The sequence below is a fragment of the Protopterus annectens genome, chromosome 2.part2 (assembly GCF_019279795.1).
Source record: "Protopterus annectens isolate FY-2018-M chromosome 2.part2, PAN1.0, whole genome shotgun sequence".
Lineage (NCBI taxonomy): Eukaryota > Metazoa > Chordata > Ceratodontiformes > Protopteridae > Protopterus > Protopterus annectens.
In genome coordinates, this window is record NC_056730.1 from 1,028,906,259 (window position 1) to 1,028,933,408 (window position 27,150).

Below are 27,150 nucleotides of genomic sequence, written 5' to 3' on the forward strand. Positions count from 1 at the left end.
AGCATGCCATTTGAGATGATCTCTTACTTTAAAAACCTCACTTTGCAAAATATCTAGGGCATGATAGTGTGGTTTGCTTTTCAATAACGTATACCCATCAGCATGACTTTCTGTTACACATCGCACTTTACATCTACTGTTATTTTTCCTTATGCAACACCAGTACTGTTTAAGCCCTACAGAATAACTACTGCCAATAACCGAACGTTAGATGTTGTGCACTTAATGGTATATTCCACACAATCACAACTTGCAAATTTACAGGTTCAGGACAGTTAGTAATGCATGTAAAAATGCGAGATTCAGAATGTTGGCACGTAATCGTGCGTAATTATTTATGTGACCTCTACTAATGATGCTAATCCTAATGTGAATTCTCATTTCCTCAATGTGGATTATGCGAAGCACGCATGCGTAAATTGTCATTTTCATTCGCGGATTGTTCATTCGAATATTATTTTTTCAGTTAAAATGAATTTCCTGCATGTACTTCTGATTTTTACACAATCGCTCAATCCACGTATGATCAAATGAATGTTTATCATATATATATATATATATATATATATATATACACACACACACATATATATATATATATATATATATATATATATATATATATATATATATGGGTCCATGTCAGATAGATGAAAACCCAGATCACCTGCGACCACATCGCCGACAACATGCATCCCCGACAATGGTGAGTCAATGTTTTACGGAAGTGAATACATTCCCATTCCCAGAATACATTAAAAAAAAACATATTAAAACGTGTCTAACAGGGGTGGAAGCCCCCCACCTGCACCCCCACACCCCCCTACTTAAATATACCAACTACGAGATCACACTACAGTGAGGGAATGGGAATAACTCCCATTCTGCACTACTCACCGTTGTTGGGGATGCATGTTGTTGGCGATGTAGTCTCGGCGATGTGGTTGTCGGTCATCTGGGTTTTCATCCATCTGACATGGACCCATATATATATATATATATATATATATATATATATATATATATATATATATATTTTTTTAATATTTTTTATAATACTGCTTTATAATAATGTTTTGTTAATTGGGATTCTACTACTGGATTTTTAAAAATACAATATATAAAACTGTTTTTTATTTAACATATAGCTGAAGTGTTTAGATTAGCGTGGTATTACTTTTGTAAAGTTGTGTTTTTTTGTGCTTTATTTTTGGAATTACCCGAAAAGCTGACTTTGAGCTGATCATGTGATTGGCTTTTTATCACATGATTTTTAATGGAGGATAGTTTAAAACACTGAGTGATTGTAACTGATGTAGTCTAAAGACATCCAATTATTTTACTTGGATGAAAGCGCTTACAATAAATGGTTTGTGTGGTAACTCCGGTCTTCGCTTTTTCGTTTTTGTCTGAATTCAAAGTGTTTCAAGTTTGGTGTATTTTCTTTGGTTTTACTTAATGCAGTTCTGTTAAGTGGAGCTTTTCTCCCAGGGCCTCAATGAAAAAGAACATGTGTCCAGTCGGACCTTTCCAGTAAACAAATGTACAATTTAATAAATGAATGAATGACTGAATGAATGAATGAATGAATATCCAATGTGAATTGTCTAACATGGCTCTGCTGCAGTTAGTACCAATTCATGAATCTGTAATCTTTCTTTTCTGATTAAATAATACATCAAAATACTATTCATGGATTTACTCACAATTGTGCCCATGTTTATTTTAGAATTTTAAACATCACTGGGTAATCTTTTGTGATGTAGTAATCTGCTTTATCTATTTCCTAAACTGAAGAAATCATAAAATATAACAAAAGAAGAGTTATTATAAGTCATTTATAAATAGTGACATGACATTGTGGGTCCTTGTCTATCCTTTCCAGATTTACTGTACTTTTTTAACTTTAGTCTGTAATCACAGCTGTTGCTCAGGTGACCTTACTTAGTTTATATGTACTGTTGCCTTATATAAAACATAATTGTTGACAATGCAGTGTGCTGAAGGAAGACATCAATGAACTAAGGGTTGAAGTGATTGTAAGAACCACCACAAGCCAAATTTGTACACTAATGAGTGAGGCATAGGATAACTGCAGAGTCTGCACACCTGTGCCATATTCCAAAACACAACAGGCAACATTATGGCAAGCATTCAGCAGAGGCCACTTTGACTGACACTTCTATATCAAAACATATACTATGTTTGACGATTTTCCTGCAAAATCTGCAAGAAAGTTCAGAAAAGTAGAAGACACTATCAATGTACTCCAGCAGGCTGGGGTTTTATAGGCTATATTGGAAGATGATATGCAAATACGTTCTACCTGTAAACAGTCTGCAGGGCACCAAGCCATGTTTTAGTTAGGACAGCTCTATGATCAGGAAATAATTGCAGATATAGGTTAGACAGAAAAATGGTCAGGCTTTGTGTGGGGTGTGTGCACCCTATGTCTTCACAAAGCCTGTGTGGTAATCCAGTCCTAACAGAAACAAATTTCACAGATTAAATAAATTAAAAATGTATTTGTGGAGTAGTTCTGAAGAAGTCCCTTATGGGAAGAAAGCACTTAACTACTTTCTGTTGGTTTTGTAATAATAAAGTGGGGTAACTAAAGTTTCTTTTGCTTGGCTTCTTGGTGTAAGCCTATAATAACATGTTAAACATGTGAACATACTGTATGTACATGATACTGATACTGGTTTGAAGTGTTTTTAATTAAATCTTACAAACATATTGTGCCTGCAGCATCTGACATATTAAACATCACTAACATACAAAGTGTGCCGTGATCAGCAATTCAGTGTCATATGGTCAAGGTGACACAACAGATGATCCCTGTGATAACTGCCATGGTAATGCTAACATAGATGAGGATGCTCATTCTGATGTCTTCCAGATTGCTACTGCCATGTGAAGAAACCTGAGATCCTTGGTGCTGTACTGCTGATCTGATGGTGGTGGAATGTGTATGGTGGGGTTACTAGAAGTCTGTGCAGTGGAATGATGGGACATATCAGTCAGGGTCTGACCATTGTGACTTGCAACAGCTGTATATCCACACTACAGTGAAGCTATTAAGTTTGTGTTAGGGCTATGGGTGTAGCATACAAGAGTTGGTCTCCCTGTCCCATATGAAGGCATACTGGTTAAATGAATCAGGACAGATATGGCCTGGGTAGCACTGTGGCACTGCTCAAGCCCTGCTGAGACAAGCTGATCTATACAGAATGCAACAGATGCCACACTATCATGCTGTGCAGCCAGTGATGCCATGACATGTCCGTGTTTGTGCTCTTGCCCCACTTGTAATGCATTAATCTGGTGAACCACATGATCAGTTGAATTAGCAAGTCCATGCAGTTCAACACTATGAAGGTGCTGAGATTGATCAAGTGCCTGTAATAGCAGGTGTAGACCTGTAGGCACTTGCCATTGCATTGCCACCACGTGGCACTTGCTGTCCTTGGACATTACTTGACTGTTGTGAATCTGTCTCATCAGCACTCACTAATTAATTTATGGACAGTTGCCCCTGTCAGAGGTTACACTCGGAAAACAGGACTGTCACCACCTGGGCTGGGCAAAGTTAGCACAAGTGTAGTCTCTATGTCTCATTGGATAAACTGCTTCTCTGAACCATGTGCTAGGATCAGTGGGCAAATTTGTGAAGGAAGAAGCTAGTGGACAGAATGCAAGCACAGAGACAAAAATACAAACACACATTACATATGTGCACAGAAGAACAAGTACGTCCAAGCATTTAATAAATATAGGGAAGCCTAATGAACTACGTTGTAATCATTCACTTACATGATCAGCATGGCTGTGGCTGATGAGATGTTCCTAAGACAGATGAACAGTTATCAGTATGCAAAGTCAAAAAGACTGCTAATGGCATGCTGCCTTGACTGATACTGGGAAATTACCTGGCATGTCCTCCTCAGAGGATACAGCAGCTGTATGACACCATGGTAGCATTGTGGATATAATACATAAGAACATGCAACACACTTAAGTGTTAATACACTGAGATAGTGAACAGTCCCCTGTGCATAACACTCCACTCATGTATAGCATGGTAAGGTAACATGAACCTAGTGGTCATGTAGTTCTCTGTGCTCTGTCTGGTGGTCCTCTAACAGAAAATGCATCAGTATGCAAGATCAAAAAGTCTACTAACAGCATATTACTTTGACTAATACTGGGAAATTATCTGACATGCCCTCCTTAGAGGACAGAGCAGCAGTAAGAAACCTGGGTAGCACTGCAGAATACATAAAAACATGTAACACACGTAAGTGTTTAGTACTCTGAGATGCTAAATACAGTCCTATGTATAACACCCTCTCATCCATAACATGGTAAAGCAACATGTACCTTGTTGTCTTGTAGTTCTCTCTGCTCTGTGTGGTAATCCTCTAACAAAGAAGTCATAAGTATGCAAAGTCAATATGGCTCCTGATAGCATACTACTTTGATTGATTATCAGGACATTTACCCAGCATGCACTTTTTAGAGGATAAAGTAGCAGTGTGATGCCTGAATGGTACTGTGGAATATATAAAAACATACATCAGATGTAAGTGTGCAACACAAATAACATCCAACATATACAATCATAAGTATGTCAATAAAAGACATTCCACAGGGTCTTGGTAGACAAACCTCAATGGCACCACCTGTAATATTCCTGTCATTGCTGAGATGGTGGTGTGATTCCATGAAAGTTTTTGTTTCACAACAAGTAAGTATAGCAGGTCCCCCACCTGTGACATCACCTTTTACTTGAAAAGACTTACTTTTTTATCTGCATGAAGGATCACATCTGAGCTTGATATGCAACATTCCTGTGGTGCCCTGTTTCTACTGCCCACAGCATTCATCATGATGGAAATGTTGTGCCACTCCTGATCCCTCCACATCACATCACCTGTCCAACCAAGAAGGCATTTGCCATGATGACTCACTTCATCCAGAATAATTAAATTTTCTCTAGGTGAGAATTTTTCTTTCCATGACAGACAAGTCATGTAGAACACACAACTATGTGCATAACAGCGTATAAATATGCGTTATGTTGTCCAGGAGTTATTTATAGTAGTTACTCAACTGAGGGCCAGATTCACGAAGGCTTGCACGGAGTCTAAGAGTAGTGTAAGACTCCATGCAGCCTTCGCGATCCAGGAACAGCCCAAAGTCCGTGTAAGAGCCAAGCTAAAACGGCTCTTACACGGAGTGGGCGTGGATAAGCTAATCACCTCACTTGCAGCCGAATAGCATGCAAATGAGGGTGATTAGCAATCCAGGAAGCCCAGAACAGCCCGTGTAAGAGCCGTTTTAGCTGCAGAAATGTACTCAGTTGACAACTGAGTACGTTTCTGCAAAACTACAATGGAGCCATGTCAGCTCAAATAAAGGGTGCATATGTGTCAGGCAGCATGCCAATGGCCAAATATGTGGCCATTGGCAAAGTAACCTGATGCAAATATATTAAAAATATAATTTTTTTTTTCCGATTGCCGATGTTTAAACCCAGCGCAGCCCCGCGCAAACGGGCTGCGCTGTATAAAACATAAAAATGAAGGTTTTAAACCTACAAATGTAGGTTTTATGCAATACATGGAATGTCAATGCAGGGACCAGCAGACCAAAACCAACATGGCCACCGTGTAGTGGTTGCTAAGGGGGGAAGCTGAGTCTAAGAGATGTAACTAAGTATTAGTAGACAATCTGATGCAAATGAGTGTAAGGATACTGAATTCCACTGTCACATAGCAAATGAGCACATTCTGAGTAGTGTAAGAGTTACATAAGGGAGAGGAACAGAGTATGAGATAGGTGACATCACAGGGGGGAATGTTAGAAAGAAATGCAGTTCATTGGAGGTTAGAGTTACATGACAGATGTCAGACAGATATCATGGAAAGAGGTGTGCCACTAAGTAAGCATGAGAAAGTCAAGAAATGGAAGGTGTACACTGTTGCCTACACCAAAGTTTCTTGCTGGATGTGTATGCGCGTGCGCCTGGCCGAGTAAGGCAGTGTGCGCACGTGTAAGGCAGACTGAGCATGTGGGAGCGTGTTGGGAGATGTTTAACACCGTTTGCGCAGGCGTGCACGTGTTTTAAACCGAATAAGCAGATTCTGAACTGTGTAAGTGTGCGTGCGTGTAAGCCACTGTGAGCGTGTTTCTGCTGGTTTACACACGGCTCCATCCTGAGGAAACAGAAAGGAAAAAGGAAGCAACAGATTTAGTAGGAAGTTAGCAGGGAATACTGCTGGAGCTAGCAGGTGAAAACAATTAGATGCAGGCAATTACACAGGCAGAATAGTAGCCCAGCCCAGCACTTAAAACTCTGCAAACAGCAGTGCAGAATGTTTCTCTCAAGAGACACTGCAAGACAGGAGTTAAGTTATCAGAAGTGAAAACTGAAAAAGCTGAACTCAGAGCAGAAATGTTAGGGGCTGCCATAGCTGTCATAATGAGACATAGGCGACTTGCTGAGGGTGGTGACAATGCAGATGGTGCCAGACAACCCACAGTGAGGAGGAGACGGAGAAGAGTGTACAGGCCCAGGGTCACCTACCACGGGTTACATGAGCTGGAGATAGTAGAGCGCTATAGAGTGGACAGAGACCTCCTGCAGAAAATAGTGGAGCTGTGCAGGCCACGCCTCACACACAGAACCAACAGAGGGGAACCCATACCAGTGGAAACCAAGGTATGTGTTGGCCTACGAATACTAGCAACAGGTACCTTCCAGACACCAACTGGTGATATGATGGGGATATCACAGGCATCAGCCTCCAGGGTACTGCACCAGTTCCTGGATGCCATGTCAGCACATGTCGGTGATCATGTATATTTCCCCAATGCCCGTGAGGTATTGGCCAGCAATATGCGTCTCTTCCAGCAAATAGCGGAATACCCTGAGGTAGTGGGTGCAATAGACTGCACGCACATACGCATCAAAGCACCAGCCGGTGAGCGGGGTAGGGCATACATCAACCGCAAGGGCTTACCCTCCATCAACTGCCAGGTCGTGTGTGATGCCCAGGGCATAATAATGAATGTGTGTGCTGGCTGTCCTGGGAGCTACCACGATTCCCACATCTGGCATTTGACGCAGCTGTACCAGACATTTGCCAATGGGGACATCCTGCACGGACACCTAGTGGGGGATGCAGGTTATGCACTGGAGCCGTGGCTGATGACACCCATCAGAAACGCACCCACACCTGAACAGGAACGCCATAATGAGGCACACGCACAAACATGTAATGTAATAGAGCGTGTGTTTGGGCTGCTCAAGTCATGGTTCCGGTGTCTGGACACATCTGGTGGAGCCTTGCAGTACACACCAACTACATGTACCCAAATTGTCATGGTATGTGCTATGCTACATAATATGATCTTGCGAAAACAGCTGTAGCAGGACCAGCATAGGGCCGGGCCAAACAGCCCCCCACCATTGCCAAGGCCATCACAGGCAGAGCGTGACTCGGAGGAGGAACAACCTGAGCCTGCCCCAGTAGGCAGAAGGAGGCGTGCCCAGTATGCCCTGGCCTTGGCAAAGAGGCAATGCATAGCACATACACTGGCTCAGTAGGAACCCTGGGAATGATACCCCTCTCTGACTCACTCATATAGTAACAGGGATGCCTAACATGACACAACCTGCTCTCAAACATGTACAGGGAAGTGTAATATGCGCATCCGACAGAGACAGCCCTGCAGCACCACCTGAGGCATGAATGCTATGTGTTAAGTAATGTAACACCATGTACTATATGCACACCTGAGGACCCTGACTAACATCCTACCCTAACCAAGCATCATGCCACAACATGACAATGAGATGATCAAGTGCAACAATTGACTGAAGTATCGCAGTTAGTCAAAGGGGATCCAGTGTGTGCCAGTCTGGGATGACATGCTGAGCATGACATGATGCACCACCTGCTAGGACTGGCGTGCACCTATCAGTGCAGGCCGTATGGATACTGGCAAAGGCTGTTGTCACCCACAGTGTGCCCTGAATAGGTAAGGCTCAAAACACAAACCTATCTCCATAAGTATCAGAAGGGATAAGAATAAGATAAGGGATAAGTTGAAACAGCAAGATGCATGGAGTCTAAACTCACCCAGTATGGAGAATGTTGATATCTGCGCTGTAACAGAAAACTGAGCCAAGGCCCACAACAGCACCCTAACACTACCAGGTTACACCTCATACTGTGCTGTACAGCCTCAAAACTTGGAACAAGCTACAAAAGGAGGGTGACTAGCAAGAATTGTCAAGGATAACCACACCCCCATGTTGGTACCACAACAAAAAGCAGCATGGACTAGCCATGCTCAAGTAACAGTGGCTAAAACTGCCCCCAGTTTATAGCCTGCTACAGACTACTGTCCCAACACCAGGAACTGCACCGGCCTATGCTGGAATACATGAATATATCAAGTCCTCCAAACCACATTATATTGGGTGACTGCAAATACCCAGACATAGACTGGGAGCATTATACTAGCTCCAACAGTGTAGGACAAAGTTCATAGAATCCATAAACCAAAAGGCCCAGGAACAACATACCACTCCCACAAGAGGGGTAAGCATACTGGATGTGATCATCAGCAACATGCGTACTGGATGGCAAGATCAGAAGTGTATTGCTCACTGGTAAAACCAGACCATAGAGTAATCAGACTGGATATACAAATCCTGACCACAGTCCCTGGCCAGAAAACCACAGTGGAAAACATGTGTTAAGCAATATTTGCACTCCTCCAAACTGATGTGGAATCCATTAAAGGTCCCGTGCAGGTGCAAAATATGGGCCACACCTCAGAACCTGTAATACAGCCATTCCATGAACACTGTCAGGAATGCTTGGATTATGCAGTCCTAAATTAAAACAAGACACAATGCTATACATGCAGAAATCTGGCATGGTGGACACCAGCCATAACCAAACCATGCAAGAGAATGAGGAAGCTACTACATGATAGAGCAAACATAAACAATGAAGTAATCACTGATCAGTAGTATGGCAATAAAATCTGTCCACACATACAATCCACTAAGGCCAGCCACAACAAGTGGAATCTGTGAATCCTGAGGCAATGTTACACCTGCCCCAAGTACACAGCCAACCCCCAACTCCACCCAAGAAATACAAATATATGTGAGAGATGCAACCATCTATCCAAACTGGAGGCTGAGCTCCCTCAACTCAGTACTCCCAAAACAAGTCAGGAGGAGAAGGTAACCACACACACCACAAACACAGTCCCACATAGACCTATCACAACTGCAAACCAAACACATAAACACAGAAAAACATTCCCGGAGGCACAAACTACAAACACAGCACACCAACAGAGGCCTCTAAAGCAGACACCCAATCAAACAACCTCCAAACATAGCACATGCAACACATAGTACACAAAGCTGGTGTGCCAAACAGTCACAGGCCAGAAGGAGAAACAACATGCCGGATACAGTTGTAATAGGTGACCCCATAGTCAGACACACTGCTGTCCCGCACCAGACTGAACAAGGGAAAGGGTACAGTAAGCTGCCTGTAGGCTGCCACAATATGCCACATAACAGAAGTATGCAGGTCACTCCAAAGCAAGTAGAAATATGATGCAGTCATAGTCCATGCTGGTGTGAATGACCTGAGATGTACCGCCCTTGACTACATGAAAAGAGACATAGATGAGCTATCTGATTATGTAGTCCAGGCCGGTATGACACTCACTGTTTGCAGCATCCTACCCTTACCAAGAATAATGCCACAGTACAAACACGGAATGATCAGTCATAGCAAGTGGCACACTTACTGGTGTCATTCCAAGGGGATCCAATGTCTATCTGCTTGGGATGTCATGCTTGACAAGCCACGCAGCTGTTCTTGGGATGGCCTGCACCTGTTACCCCTGGGCGTATGAATATTGGATAAGGCCTTTGCCACCTCCATAAAGCCTTTTGTAGGCAAGGCTGAAAAGACTGACCCACCACCCTAGAAAACATAAGTGGGAAGAAACATAAGGTAAATGCTGACCAATGCCAGTTTTGTACACCCCAATATGCAAGCTCCCAAGGCCATCCCCAGTATGGAGAACATCGATGTCTGTGCAGTGACAGAAACCTGCTGCAAGCCTCCTGACAGCACACCAGCACTACCAGGTTATACCACGTATCATGTGTCATGGCCCCAAAACCTGGAGCAAAACATAAAAGGAGGGTGAGTATCCATAGTCAGCACAGACACCCATACGTCCAGGTAACTGACAATGCACAAGGGATTGGAGTCCACCCATGTGCAACTAACTGTAGGCAAGACTGCTGTACAGTCTGTAGCATGCTACAGACCGCACTCTCACACACAGTAACCCCATCCAGCCGTCCTGAAGACACTGGACAGTATGAATGTCCCACCAAATACCAAACAAGGTACCACAAATTACCACATAGGTGGTAAACCATTATGTATGGAAGGAGTAACCAGGGACCTAGGGACACAAGTGGACAGTAACCTGTTATGTGACATCCACATTGCCAATGTGGCTAGGAAGACTGTCTACATTTGACACCGTATCAGGAAAGGATTCACATCTACGTCAACAGAGGTCATTGTGCCCCTATACTGTTCTCTAATCACACCCATAATCTAGTACAATGCCTCATATGGTATGTACCTTACCTGACACCTGCAGCAGTTAGAAAGACCTCAAAGGTACCTCACCAAGAGGATAAAGGGTCTCAAATATATGTCATATGCTGCCTGGCTGTAGACACCCCAGCTGAATGCAGTCACATACTGCCTACACAGAGGCATTGCATGCCTGTTGTAGGAGGCCATGCCCAACACAGGAGTAATGGACATGCTCCACCCCAGAAAACTCAAATCCATTGGAGCTGTGAGAGTGAGAGATGTCAACCTCAACAAATAATGAAATAGGATGTGCTGGTGGGACAGATACATAATCCAGAGGCTCCCCAAACCCTGGACCAGAATCCCACTCCATGTTAGGCAGAGCCCCTCACTGACACTCTTCAACAGGAATCTTGCAAAGTGGATGGATGATTGTAGAGTTACACTTCACTGTGTCATGTCCAGACAGAGGCACAGCAAAGCAAATCATAAATGGCCATAATATTCACATAGCAAGGGGTGGCAAAAGCCACACACACTCTGGCTAGGCTAACAAATGCCCTAGGGTGGATAGCCTAGTATGAACCTATGAACCTATGAAGATACAAATTGTACAGGACACTAAGGATAATCACAAGGCTTTCACAACTGATGGTAGGAACCATGTTGGGAATTCACAGATATGCCCTGAATCACACAAATATCACAAACACACACACATATTGCCAACATACATCCTGACAGGTGCAGTGCAACCCCCCCCCCCCGAATGTAGAATATCTATCCCAGCAGAATGCTGGCCCCCTGATATTGCAGATACTGAGGTAACAGCCAACATCTACAAAGCAAAACACACAGCAGCAATGGTATGAGATGGTGTCCTGGGCTTAGTGCAACATGGACTCCAAGATGAATGGAATGCCAAACCACACTACTGCTCAATGTCAGCCTTACCACAGAATATGTACCCAAAGAGCAGTGTACAACAACAGTGGTCCTTCTCAACAAAGGTGTTGCCTGAATGGATACTGAAAACTACTACCCCAGAATCCTGAGAAGCTCGGTTTGCACAGCTATGGAAAGGATCAGCATGTACCACAGACATAAAGATATTGGGGACCTACTGACACCAGACCCAACCCAGTGTGGCTTTCTCAAGTGCAGATCCTGCCCTAAACATGTTTGACTCAATTGAAACAGTCATTAAGGTCATTGATGAGGGCAATGTGGTCCACACAGTGTAGCTGGACCTTGCAAAGGCTTCTATACAATACCCTACGTGTTCATTATAGATAAGCTCACCAGCTTAAATATAAACCCACATGTCAGTAGAGGGGTTGCAAACCAGACCAAGGACAGAACAGACATGGTCAGACATGCTGCAGCCATGTCAGACTACAAACCAGATATAACTGGCATCCCACAAGGCTTTGTCCTGGGATCTCCCTCGTCTGGTATATATGTCCCATAGGTACAGGCAAACATGGAAGGACTGTGTCTGAATATGTTTGCAGAGGACTACAAACTGCTCACCACATATGATCCACCAGCTGACACAAGCATCCCACAAAAGGGCCACATAGAAACAGACAACTGGTGCCATAGCCATGTCAGCAAGCTAATTGCAGAAACATGTATAGTCAACCCCCGTGGATATACAGTAAGTGCCCACCAATTACCACATAGGTGTTAACCCATTATGCAGTTAACATGTAATGAGAGACCTAGGGACACAAGGTGATAGATATCCTGCATTGGACAAACATGTGCTGTAGTGTTTACAGAAACATACCATATACACACCTAATCATGAAGGCTGTCAGATCTAGAAAAGGGGAGGTCATTGTGGCTCTGCAGTCATCCTTCATCAGCGGTACAATTGACTACAATAGCCCCTGTGGGATGTACCTCAGCAGACACCTCCATCAACCGTAAAGTCCCCAACAGTACCTCATCAGGAGTATCAAAGAGCTTGCACAGATGCCATGTGTTGCCTGTGTTGCTGGCATCAATAAACATGCTGCACCTTGTACAATCTGAATGGCAGTGAGCTATGCACATGAGAGACCTGAACCCCAGCACTGACTTACATAGGACAAGCTGTACTGCGTAATCCATAACACAGAAGCCACCCCCACCCATGAGTGAACCCCCAGTACAGGCTACCCATAGAGTCACTTATCAATCTTCCTCAATAGGAATCTTGATGAGTGGATGGGAGATGGTAGATTTATCCTGGGTATCACTGTCATGTCACAGGTAGACAGAGGCACAGTATACTAACCATGACATATGTCATGGTAAACTCCACTTACAATGTGTGTTGAAGGACAAACACACTCTCCAACTAGCATTAGACATGGACTAGGGCACATCGCTAGTGTTTGCAAATGTACACCTATGTTGTGGAATACACTACCAATGTTGGACAAGCCTGGTTTAAGTAGTTCATATCTGAACAGAATACAACATGGTCAGATGTACACAACTGGCCCCTAACCAGGCTGTTGTGCCCACTATCGAAATGTAAAGCAGTGATAGCACTAAAGCCCAGGATACTGTCCACCACAGTCAAAGTACTACCAGTACACTATACAGCACTACAGTGTTAGGTCAGTGCGAAAGGATGTTGACAACTGTATGCAAAGTATCCCATGCAAACACTGCAGGCACAGTATAATCCTGTTGTGTTCACACACAAAGCAGTTGTACAGTAACTACACAACATGACACACAACACACAACCATAAACGGGTGATATTTGTTGAAGTTCACACTCATCCACAAATGTGGTGGGCTGCAAGAGTCCAACATATGGAATGCTCACACTGGGCATGCTCACACACTTTGATAAATGAGACATATGTCAGACAACATGCCATGGGAAGGCTGAACTGGGCATGCTCACACACTTAGGCCAAATCTCAGTTTAGCAGTTGGACACACATATCTGGTATTTTTATGTGTTATTCCAGGAACCAACCACATTACAGCAGTCTGCCCAGTGCACACAGTTAAATGACTACAGAGACATACGTGATATAGTGGATCCCTCCCATATGCAAACATCTTCCACAGATGCACAAGTTGTTCATACAAACAGGGAATGCTATGGCAATAAAGATGTGCAAACAGTCTATCAGCAACAAATAATGTGCATTTGACAATTAAACATATGGGTGTAGAGGTCAACACTAAGCTGTTTGCCCTAGGGAATGACAGCTTAGCCAGAGTGTGCTTGGTGTCTGCCTCCCCACAGGATGCACATTCCCCTTTCTAAACACCGATGATGTCAGCACCCTATAAGTACAGCAGGAGAAAAGAAACTCCTTAGTAATGCGAATAGCACGCTCCGCTAATGCGTCCATCTTAAGTGTCATAACATAGTTAGGTAGGGGTTTGAATCCTGCAAATGCTCAGTGTGAGTGGGGTTGGTGTGTGTGTAAGTCTGTGGGAGAGAAATGAACCTTTTGGCAACTAGGAAAAAACACTACAGGATGCACATTCCCTTTCTAAACACCGATGATGTCAGCACCCTATAAGTACAGCAGGAGAAAAACAACCTCCCAGTAATGCGAATAGCGCGCTCTGCTAATGTGTCCGTCTCAAGTGTCATAACATAGTTAGGTAGGGGTTTGAATCCTGCGAATGGCAAGTTTGTGTGAGGGAAATGTCCCTTTTGGCAACTAGGTGAACAGACTACAGGATGCACATTCCCTTTCTAAACACTGATGATGTCAGCACCCTATAAGTACATCAGGAGAAAAGAAACCTCTCAATAATGTGAATAGCGCGCTCCGCTAATGCGTCCGCCTCAAGTGTCATAGCATAGTTAGGTAGGGGCTTGAATCCTACGAATGGCAAGTGTGTGTGTTTGTCTAAGGGGGGTTAGTGTGTGTGAGGGAAATGTCCCTTTTGGCAACTAGGTGAACAGACTACAGGATGCACATTCCCTTTCTAAACACTGATGATGTCAGCACCCTATAAGCACAGCAGGAGAAAAGACACCTCCCAGTGATGCGAATAGCGCGCTCTGCTAATGCATCCGTCATAACATAGATAGGTAGGGGTTTGAATCCTGCGAATGGCAAGTGTGTGTGTTTGTCTGAGGGGGGTTAATGTGAGTGAGGGAAATGTCCCTTTTGGCAACTAGGTGAACAGATTACAGGATGCACATTCCCTTTCTAAACACTGATGATGTCAGCACCCTATAAGTACAGCAGGAGAAAAGAACCCTCCCAGTAATGCGAATAGCGCGCTCTGCTAATGCATCCGTCTCAAGTGGCATAACATCGTTAAATAGGGATTTGAATTCTGCAAATGGCAAGTGTGTGTGTTTGTCTGAAAGAGGGAAATGTCCCTTTTGGCAACTAGGTGAACAGACTACAGGATGCACATTCCCTTTCTAAACACTGATGATGTCAGCACTCTATAAGTATAGCAGGAGAAGGGGCAACTCCCAGTAATGCGAATAGCGTGCTCTGCTAAGGCGTCTGTCTCAAGGGTCATAACATAGTCATCTAGGGGTTTGAATCCTGCAATTGGCAAGTGTGTGTTTTTGGCTGAGGGGGGTTAGTGTGTGTGAGGACAATGTCCCTTTTGGCAACTAGGTGAACAGACTACAGGATGCTCATTCCCCTTTCTAAACACTGATGATGTCAGCACTCTATAAGTATAGCAGGAGAAGGAAAAACTCCCACTAATACGAATAGCATGCTCCGCTAATGTGTCTGTCTCAAGTGTCATAACATAGGCAGATAGGGGTTTGAATCCTGCAATTGGCAAGTGTGTGTTTTTGGCTGAGGGGGGTTAGTGTGTCTGAGGACAATGTCCCTTTTGGCAACTAGGTGAACAGACTACAGGATGCTCATTCCCCTTTCTAAACACTGATGATGTCAGCACTCTATAAGTAAAGCAGGAGAAGGGAAAGCTCCCAGTAATGCAAATAGCGTGCTCTGCTAATGCGTCTTTCTCAAGTGTCATAACATAATCAGATAGGGGTTTGAATCCTGCAATTGGCAAGTGTGTGTTTTTGGCTGAGGGGAGTTAGTGTGTGTGAGGACAATGTCCCTTTTGGCAACTAGGTGAACAGACTACAGGATGCACATTCCCCTTTCTAAACACTGTTCAGCTGAAGGCCATGGCTCTGGCACAAGTTGTCTGTTGCTATGATGCCCCTTTGGAAGATGCTTGTGTCAGCTGGAGAGTCGATTATGGTGGCCAGTTTGCAGTCATCTGCATATTTGGACAGCCACAGTCCATCCGTGTTGGCCTGTACCTCCAATAAATATATGCCAAACAAGAGAGGTCCCAGGACTGAGCCTTATGGGACACAACTCGTAACTGGTGTGGGGTCTGGCATGGCTCCAGCAATGCTAACCATGTGGGTTCTGTCCTTGAGCCACTGTGCAATCCATCTAGTGACATAGGGGCTTATATTTAAGCTGGCGAGCTTCTCTAGAATGCCCAAGTGGGGTATTGTTGTGAAGGCTTTTGCAAGGTCCAGGTAGGCTGTGTGAACCACCTTTCCCTCGTCAATGGCCTTGGTGACTGTTTCAAAGAAATCAACCGGGTTAAACCTGGTAGTGCTGGTGTGCTCTCAGTAGCCCTGAACCAGGCATCTGTTACTGCACAGATATCGATGTTTTCCATGCCAAGGAGTGTTTTGGGTGCATGCATCTGGAGGTTTAGACTTCTGGCGTTGGGTAGCATTGCTTAGTTTCTTATCCCTTGTGATACCTATGAAGGTGGGTTTGTCATTTGTGCCCTGCCTAACATAGGCACTATGGGGGTAGCAAGAGCCTTTGCCAATATCTGAAAGCCCAGGGGTGACAGGTGCAGGCCGTCCCTAGCAAAGCAGGTAGTTCAACAGAAGATTAATGTGTGAAGGTGTAGTGCCTGTGATTAGTTAGCAGTAGCATATATGACTGCTCACGTGGACACATGTCAGGTAAGTCATATGCACTGTGTCACAGGCAATGTACATGTGAACAGGACAAACAGTGACATCCTGTCAAGTGGGACATGGACATACATATAGTAGGCTATGCAGATGGCACTAGGAGTCCACAGAAGCTCTATAACTATGCATTGCAGGTGTGATCAGTATTCCAGGGTAATTGCAAGCAAACATGCATGCAAACAAAGCTACAGTAAACAGGGCTGCATGTAGTCCATTGTACAACAAACAAGCTGTACCAGTTCCAGTAGGTAACACTGCAAATATGCAGGCACTATGCACATGTACATGGAAATACACGAGTCAGATGGCTAGGGTCCAGTCTCATTGCACACAAGTGTACAGACCATGTACTGTCAGGATGTACAATAACTGGATAGAAACCCATGTGCTCATACCTGCAGTAATACACATGTCAAATAACAGACACTGAGCCTTCACTCAGTGGTTCCATACTTAGTAGGATGCATGCTCCCTGGCCTGCCACCACAGTATCCCTGACATATATGGGGACTCTCCCTCCTGTGACAGTTAGTTATGTGTGTTGGGGCTGTCTAGCATGGTATGAGATGTGAGCATGCAGTGCTAGGGTGCTCCTGTGTGTCCTGTACCAGTCGTGTAGTACTGCACACATATCAACATCCTCAAACATCTGCATTGCAGAGTCTAGTGTGGGCAACATGCCACTTGCAATTTACATGTCCATCATTGTGTATTACTACATTCATTACCCTATCCCCTGTGCTACCTATGTATGTAGCCTTCTGTTGACATCATTACCACCAGTATGCCAACATGTGCAGATGATACACTATGGTACTTACCATGGGTGTAGACAACAGGACATGACAATCACACATACTTACTGCATCAGGCATGCTGTGATATACCCACAATTAATTCAGCACACAGTACTGCTAACAACATGATACTATTGCTACACATCTATGTGGTCACCCTGTGCATCAGCAACATGTTAATCTGTACCTGCACAGTTGTTACAGATTGCAGGAGGTGGCACAGTTTCATCATATGCACAGGGTGTGAACTTGGTATGCCTGAGTCAGCCACCGATACCACCAATTGACATGTATGTGTATGTGTGTTGGTGAGGGACAGCAGTAGAAGGTGGGGCAATGTTGATGCAGTGTGTGCATGTATGCGGTAGCCCTAGGTGTTGTCAATTTGCATGTGTGTATGGATGCACACAGTTCCACCTCATGGCTGCCATATACTGGTGTTTGTGGACAGCCACAGACTGTACCTGCCAGGTCATACAGATCAGTGTCTCTGGCCACGGACACGGTACCTGTGCCTTGCACGGGTGCTACAGACCATATCCAGTACCAACCCAGACTGGGTACTGTCATCAGAAGCAGGTGTTCATTGACTGGACACAGATCCCTGTCGGGCCTGGCCAGAGCCACGTGCACGTGGTCTCCTGGGGCGGTCTGATGACAGCACAGACCCAGCATTGCTGGGGCTGCTGCTGGCACTACGGGGGCGGCCGCGGCCCTGTTGTCATCCGCGACGACTGCTAGCTGCTGCTGTTGCTGGCATACGGCCACATCGACGCCTCAACCATCCACCATCGCCCTGGCTCATGGACATGTAGTTGTGGAACCAGTCTAATATGTCCCCACAACGTCTGTCTATGACATCGGTGAAATCACGGATGGCAGCCGCAATGTCACGCATACTGTCAGTCATGGCTGTGCGACATGCTGTCAGCTCCCTCAGACCCTGTCTGGTGTACCGTTCCATATGTGACTTCGCCTGCATGACTGTCCGAAACATAGCTGAGGTTGTAAGACCTCTGTGGGCACGTCTGACAGGGGCAGTACGCCCATGGATGCTCCCATGAGAACCCCTGGACATCTGTCTGTGTGGTACCATCTCTGGGCCATGCCCATGGCTGCTGTGTGGGGAGGCATATGCCACAGATACCACATTACCCTGGTCAGTGCCCACTGTATGCTGTCCATCACCTAGGGACATTGGTGACAAAGGGTGTATTGGCAGGATAACTGTGCGCATTGATGGGGTCGACAGCTGTGTACTGTCAATCGGCTGACCAATGGCGGACCCTGGCATACCTTCCTGTGCCATTACACAGATGTCATCATTATCAGTACCCACGGCACCTGACTCAGGTTCCCTGCTACATGACACCAGAGCAGCAACAGAACCTGTGGGAGGGAAACAGGAAACAGTTTTCAATGTCTACACATTACCAGCGATGCACACATGCACAGATGCACGCATGCACAGGTGCACACATGCACAGGTGCACACATGCACACATGCACACATGCACAGGTGCACACATGCACACATGCACACATGCACAGGTGCACACATGCACAGGTGCACACATGCACACATGCACACATGCACAGGTGCACACATGCACACATGCACAGGTGCACACATGCACACATGCACACATGCACACGTGCACACATGCACACATGCACAGGTGCACACATGCACTCATGCACACATGCACACATGCACACAGTTTCACACAATTGTACAGTACTCAGTATGCGTGATATCAACACACAGACACAGACACACCTACATGCATACAAAGAGCACTACTAAGTGAGCTAAATAGTACTATTACTATCAACACTATTACAGGAATTGTTAATACACACTCACCAGCATGGATAGGCTGCATTGCTGTTATACCAGAGGGTCCTGCAGATGTGAAAAACTAATGTCAGTGGGCACAACTGTGCCATTGTTACTGAGTATGATACAGGTCAGTAGTACAACAGTCACCTTTCACAGGTCAGCAGCTAATATTGAGGATATCACACTTGCACATTAAATACTATGGTGACAGCTACAAACCAAGGACACACCTCACACATGCATTAACTACCAGTGTACACAACAGTCAACTATACATATGGCATATTACCTGCACGTTCACTGTCTTGCTGCTGTGTGGCTCCAGCCTCCATCATAATGCATGTCTGCTGCTGTTGTTGTTGCTGGCGGACTGGAGCCACTACACTCATGAGTAGTCCCTCCAGTCTGGTGAGTGGGGGATGTGTAGCCACCCCACCACCTGTGGTGACCTGTTGCCTGTGGATATCCGGCGCACGCTGACGGACATGTCTGATTAAATCACTGCAGTGATGTCGTACCTGCTCATATGTCCTATTATGCGTGCCTATGTCATTTACCCAACGGACAAGGTCTTGCCACAGTGCAGCCCTCTCCTGCTGATTCTGGCTGGTGCGGGAAAAGAGTATTGCATAATCCCACACCAGGCTCTGGTGTATCTCCTCATCCTCAGCTGTGGAGTAGGTGGGATTCCGCGGGTGGGCCATGTACCTGAGAAAGAAAATAACCTGGTATCAGCAATATATGTCAGCAGAATTTGGCACACATGCTACTCGACTGTTATGATACAACATATCTCACATATGTAGCATCTGTCTGTCTATTGGTGGATACACATGTAGATGGCCAGGTATCAGTGCTCAGCCAGCAACTGTGCAACAGTACCTGGCAGACTCCATACGACATACTACCAAACCCCAGCAGTCAGAACACTGATTCAGGTCAAGAGCACCTCCTCACTCTGGGGTTTGTATCTAGGTACTGTATGGCCTACATCGTCAACTACTGTGAGCTGACCACACACTGATTGCCCTGGATATACATATCCCACCTCCACCGCCAGCACAAACGACTATAGTGCATAACATTACAGATACAAACTTTACACTTTGTAACAGTGATATGGTATCCTTTCAGCCCACTGGGCCAGTGGCAGATACAACCCACAATGCTGACCCCTACACAATTGCTTTCTACAGACATCTCCGAGAATGCATGGGTCATGCAATCCCATATATGACCAAGACACTCTCCACAAAGGGACAGCATCCTGTCTGGTGGACCCCAGCCATAGACAGATTGTATTACAGAAGATGGAAGCTACTGCAAGACAGAGCATAATTCCATAAAGGGAGGGCATGTCTGAGCAGCACTAGTAAGGATCTATTTTCCATCATACAAAATACATGGGCAACTTTGAGAGGGAAATCAAGAGTGACACTACAGATAACCAGAAGGCCTTCTTCAGTTATGTTAGCAACCTGGTCAGGAGCCATCCTCTAAGCCCATAGGTAGTACACAACAACAAATATTTCACTGACACCACAGATATCGACAACATTGTGGCAGACAGGTTCAGTGCAGGTGTCACCCGCCCTCCCCCGAAATAAGGCATAGTTATCCCAGCTGACTGTAACCTCCCTGTCATCACAGATGTCCAGGTGAGAGACACCCACAGGACAGCAGAATACACAACATGGATGGGACCTGATGGTATCCCCAGTTGCATGCTACATAAACTCTGACAGGAGCTAAACACACATATAGAAGTGCTATGTAACACTAGCCTGACTACAGGATATGTACCTGTACACTGGCGCACAGCAGCAGTGGTTCCACTCCACGAAGGAGGCACCTCAACATACCAATACAATACAACACAATACATTACATTACAATACAATACTATACAATATGCTATTGCCCCTGGGACTACAGCAGCGTACTGTTCTGCTACCCTGACCATTGTGACACATGTGGTGTGATGGTACCTGCTGCTGTCACACAGTTACACAGGGTGACTCATATGGCAAATTACCTATCTGACTAACATTCAGCAGGGGTATGTGTGACATGTACTCATGGGGAGTCTTGCTTCTTAACACTGTGTGGTTTATTGCAGGGTATGTCTTATCTGTGGGTAGGAACTCTTACCTTCACATGTGCACTCTATTGCAGTGGCACGGACAACACAGCAGACATTTAGGTTGTGGATGGTGTGAGGTGTTACTATGGTTGTTGGACATCTGTCATGGGTGTGACTTACATATGTAAATCCGGGAGTGGTAACCTCTATGTGGGTAGCATATGTGTACTCTGTGGTGTTGTCAGTCACTGTGCATTGGTAATGTGTTTGAGTGCATTGTCACAGTGTTGTACATGTCACTGTGTCCTTCTCCATATCTATAGCTGTCATGTGAGGTCCATACCATGGCATCCATTATGTGGTGTGGAGGGGTACACCGACCTACATGTCCATAGCTGACTCACCATGTCCGCTGACACATACCATGTACAGGTATTCCAGGGATAGTGTGCCACTGTGAATATCATTGGGGCCACTATTGTACACATTTATGACCCTGGTCACCCCTGACACATGCAGTGGTGGGCAGCCAATCACATTTCTGGTGGTTACTGGTGTAGGTGATCTGGAATGTGGTATGGTACTCCGGTTTTGACATTGGTGTTCACTCCATGTCTTTGTCACCAGGCACCTGTTGCAATACATCTGTACACATGTGCCTCACTCAGAAGTTATATACATCTCTCTCTCTCTCTCTCTCTATATATATATATATATATATGTATATAGATATATCTATATGTATATATATATATATATATATATATATATATATATATATATATATATATATGTCCGTATACATATACATATATATATATTGATGTACATATATTGCTATAGATGTGGAGGGGCACAGAGGGGTGTGAGTGACAGAGGGGTGGGACAGGCTGTGTTGCAGGTCGTCATATACAGTCATACCTGTAGGTAGTCAGATCAGTCTGTCTATGTATATGTATCTACATATATCTATATCTGTATGTGTGCATTACATAGATATGTTTGTACAATATTCTATCTACATCTGTCTATGTATTCCTACATCTCTCTCTCTATGTATGTATACATATATACATATTATATATATATATATATATATATATATATATATATATATATACACATACATATGTTGACATACATACGTATCCATATGTTAGACAGGTATATCAACATATTTGTCTACCATACTGTATACACACACTAACATACTGCTAAACATACATAACTGTGAAACCTACTTTGTACATGGCACTACAACCTATAATCAAACAACATTGATATGTGCACATAGATGCTCTCACATACAAATGTATGTACAGCCTTCACTGATAGTTGCTGTATGTCCCCTGCCCTTTACACATCTTCATATACATATGGATACAGACCAATGACACATATGGAGGGTTCACAGTATGTAGACCTTTATAGTATTACTTTACATTACCTGTGTTTGTCACAGCTGCTTGTGTTGCTGTCTGGTTCTCTGTCCTGCTGCTCCACTTCCCATTTGTCAGCTTCCAGGTAGCTGTTGCTGAACAATTTGTTTCTGTCTGCTTAATTGCAGTTTTCTCTGTCTCTGTCTCTGTCTCTCTCTCTGTCTCTCTCTCTCTCTCTGTCTGTCTCTCATGTCCTTCTCAGGGTGCAATGAATGTATTGCATGTGTGGACATGGAGTACAGCATACCTTTGTAGGTATCTGCATATGCCCATGTGATGGCCTCTGCACCAATTGTTAGCCAGCATTTGCTAATTGCATGCAGCCAGTTGTGTACTGATTGCAGTTCTCACTGTGATTTCAGAACAGTGCTATAAAAAGGTATGTGTAATAGGCGTAGCCCTTTCAGATTTTAAGGGCAGGGACCATGCTGTTATGCTGTGGACAATGTTCTGTGAGTGTAAAGGTTGGTATCTCTCTCATATTTCCAGGTGTGTTGTGGATTAACATTCCTCCATTCATTTCTCCAGCTTCCTGTACTAACTGTGTATGTACACTGACACCTACAACTACTACTACTGTTAATGTGTGTGTGTGTGTGTGTGCTTTCCTTTCACTTTTGCTTGAACTTTGTTGCTAAGGCTTCAATAGTTGCCCTTTACAGTCACTACTTGTATGCCTGCTAGGTGTCTTGACTGTAGTGTGCTGCTGTAGCTTTCCTATTTTCCATGTACATTCACACCTTGGAATGCTTGCTATATCTGCTAGGGTGTTACAGCATGCAGTGTGGTCTGGCCATGGTGTGGGCCTTGACATCTATTAGGGTATTTGAGTATGCTGCTGAGCAGGCCCCAGAGACTTTCAGGTTCATCTGTTATGTGCCTTATGGAATGGTACATATCAGTGGGGTGCACCCATTAAAATGTCTGGTATGCTGCAGTTGTGACTGTGGGTTAGCATGAGCATATGTATTACTACACTTTTTCTGCCATGCAAGTGGTGAATACTTTCAGGACTCCATAGTTACCATTGCATGTGTTACACCTTTCTGCCTACTAATTGTACATTTCACATGGGGTCTGTGGGGCATCCCTGTAAGTCATTCACTGTTGCTATGTCTAGGCTCTTAACTATTCAAATATGGTGGTGTCGGACCCGTCATGTTTACAGATATTTGCAGGTTGTCCACATTTCTGCCTCATATTTTGGTCAATATCTCATGCACACCTTTTTCTGGCAAGTCACTCTGGGCTCAAGTCAGAATATGGTGACAAACATTCAAGTTCCAGACTGCATACCCTTCCAAACATCCCACAAAGTGCAGACCCTGTTACTTTCTGAACTGTCTGCGTTTGTTGTAACATTATTTGTAATGTGTCCCTGGTTTTGGGCCTTTGCTCCACATATTTTATTACTTGGTCCAGATGTGTTCCTGTAAGAGGTTGTGGGGTATGGGCAGTGCTTATCCTGCTGTGAGTATGTGTGTGTCTTGCAAGGTGCTATAGTGACATTATTACCTACTAGCTTCCAACTAGCATGGCTGTTTCTGTTCACACACTACTATTATGGAAATCCACTAGTTTTGATAGTAATTCTAAATGTCATGCTTTGTGTACTACACATCTATATTCCCTTTACATTCATTCCTACTATTACATGATATATTTACTTTAGCACAATGTTCTTGTATAAGAGTCATGGCTTAGTGGAAAGTCATGCAGACTACAGTTGCCAAGGTCCTGGGTTCGGGTCTCACAGTGGGATTTTATTTTGCTTTTGAACTGAGTACAGGACCTGTCAATCAAAGTGACTAAGGCACTTTTAAGCAGTTGTAACCGGGCTAGCGCTGGTTTGCACGGAGCTCACGCCTGCGCACTGGCGGTTAGCTCCGCGCACACCCGCTTACAACTGCTTAAATGTGCTTACTCTTGCGCACACCCACGCTATTTTCTTTGAAAGAAAAGAAAAATGGGGAGACAGGAAAGTGGTGAAAAAGGGGTCACAAAGAGGGTAGGACAGTAGGGAAACAAGCTTGGGATGTGCAGGAGGGATGTAGGTAAGGCCCATAGCTGCCCATTTCTTCATCAGCAACAGCTGTGCATATGTATGGAATTTGGTGTGACATTTGAAACCTTCCACCCCTGAGAGAGGTGTCAGGACAACAATAATACGTGTTGTACAGCCAACTGGAATTGATAGGTTCCATGTCCAGTAGACATGTGTGCGGAATGGGCAGCTATGTATGGGGCGTAATTTTTTTGTGGGTACAGAGTGCCCTTTTTTTTTTTTATTTTTTCAGGTGAGAGTGGTATGTCAGGTGAAGGAAGTCGGTACAGCTGGGGAGGTAGGTTGGGTAGGTAAACAGACAAGACAAACAAGACGCATACAGGGGCGGTGTATGACACGTGTGGGGGGGTTACACAATTGACGGGGATGGAGGTTTGGATATCCAGAGCCCATGAGCCCACAGATGGCAACAGTGGAACTGATATCCCAACCCATAGGCAGTTGCCACTGTTCCTTCACTGCCCAGGACGGGGCTGTGCTGGGGGCTGTGTAGGTGGGGCAACAGGCATGCCTGTTAGTTGTGCCACCCATGCCTCGAGCTGGCGTAGGGGCTCGAGAACAGAGTCCCGAATCTCCCTACGCACCACAGTCCGGACGCTACGGAGGGTGAGTGGTGGATCTCCTCCGGCCACACTTGCAGAGGGGCGAGCCCCATCCTGCAGCGCTTCCACCCAGGTGGCACAGGGCCACCGGAGGAGGGTCCGGACTCGGCACTAGTGCCAGGTGCACTCGCCAGCTGAGGTGGGAGAGGTGGGTCCGCTGGTACCCGCCTTCCCTGTCGTACTATGTTTTGCATTATGTCATGACAGTTTGGGTTAGTGACATATAATACTATTCACAATTAGTTGTAACAGCATGCATTAGTATTCCCATTAACCAAACACCCAGATATTCACACCATTGAACAGCGTGCATAACACATGCATAATTTGAACAGAAATACACAGTCCGACAACATGCAGGGTTAATTGATGGCAACAGGCCATCAGGTGTGGATGTATGAACAGGTCAGATGCATCAACAGACATGCAAATATATATGAACCAACAGGACAAACGTCCAGGGGTGTTAATTGTGATTGCACATACCGTTTTCACGTGGAATGGGTTATATGTGGTTATAGGGTGGGGTGAAGAAAGTAATATTAACACCTTCGAATAACAATACATATGCTGTACATTTCTAATAGCTACAGTTATATACACACTACTGTTCTAACTACAGTTTCCTATATGATAACTATTTCAACTTGGTGATAGGACTGTTAATGCAACATCAATATACATTTTATGGTTCTTCATACACATTCATATCTAGCTTTGTTCAGCTACATCAGGGCTACATTTGCTTTATATAGCTGTAGAAAAGTGTGGATGTTTGGTATATCAGACAAACATCCTATCTGCATATTGCAGACTGAGAGCAACATATCCTGATTTTGGGATACACATTCCAGATGCAGCAACACTTTGAACAGATTTTGCTGTTAGGTTTTGAATCTCACATGCATTTCATTCTGTCTTGACTGCAGTATACTTTATTCAGGGGTTATTACTACTGTTTTGCTGGATTCATGGCACTTTCTCACACTCTCTCACTTGCTTTCATTTTACTATTCAGGATGATACTTCTAGGCTTTATTGACATGTTTTAACAGTAGTTATTACAATCCTTTCCAGCAGTCTCACTTCTGTCATGTTTCAGTATTTCCACAGGGATCTATTTCACACATGTGATTTCATCATCTACTGCAGCTATACTTTTCAGCCTGCTGCAGGTTGTGTACTATTTTCTTACAGGCAGGGCATTTTTATTTCCGAATATATGTCGGACAGTTTCATGTTTAGGTTAAACTTACAGGCTGAAAACTCTTGTAATCAAGCAATACTTGCATACACTTTCACACTGTTACTTGCAGATTTTATTCCTTACTGACTACACTGCACTCTTTTGCTGACTGTCATACTTTTATATTTCTTTACAGTTACTGGTAGTGGATTACTGACCTGCCTGGTGGCGCAACCGCACCAGCCTATCGCCATAGGCTCTGTGGTTCGCAGAACGGACACCTGCAGCTGTAATATAAATGAAGTAATATTGGAATACACATCTCCATAATATCAGCTAGTTTAATTTTTTATATACATAATTAAATGTTACTTACTCAGTGGTGGGGCGTTGGGTGTTTGCCGGGCCTCCTGGATCCAAAGGTTCAGTTGGTCCTGCTTGCGTCTCTTCAGGTCCGCATGGTGGTGACGAACCTGCTCACCAGTCCTTGGAATCCCTGTGGCACTGGT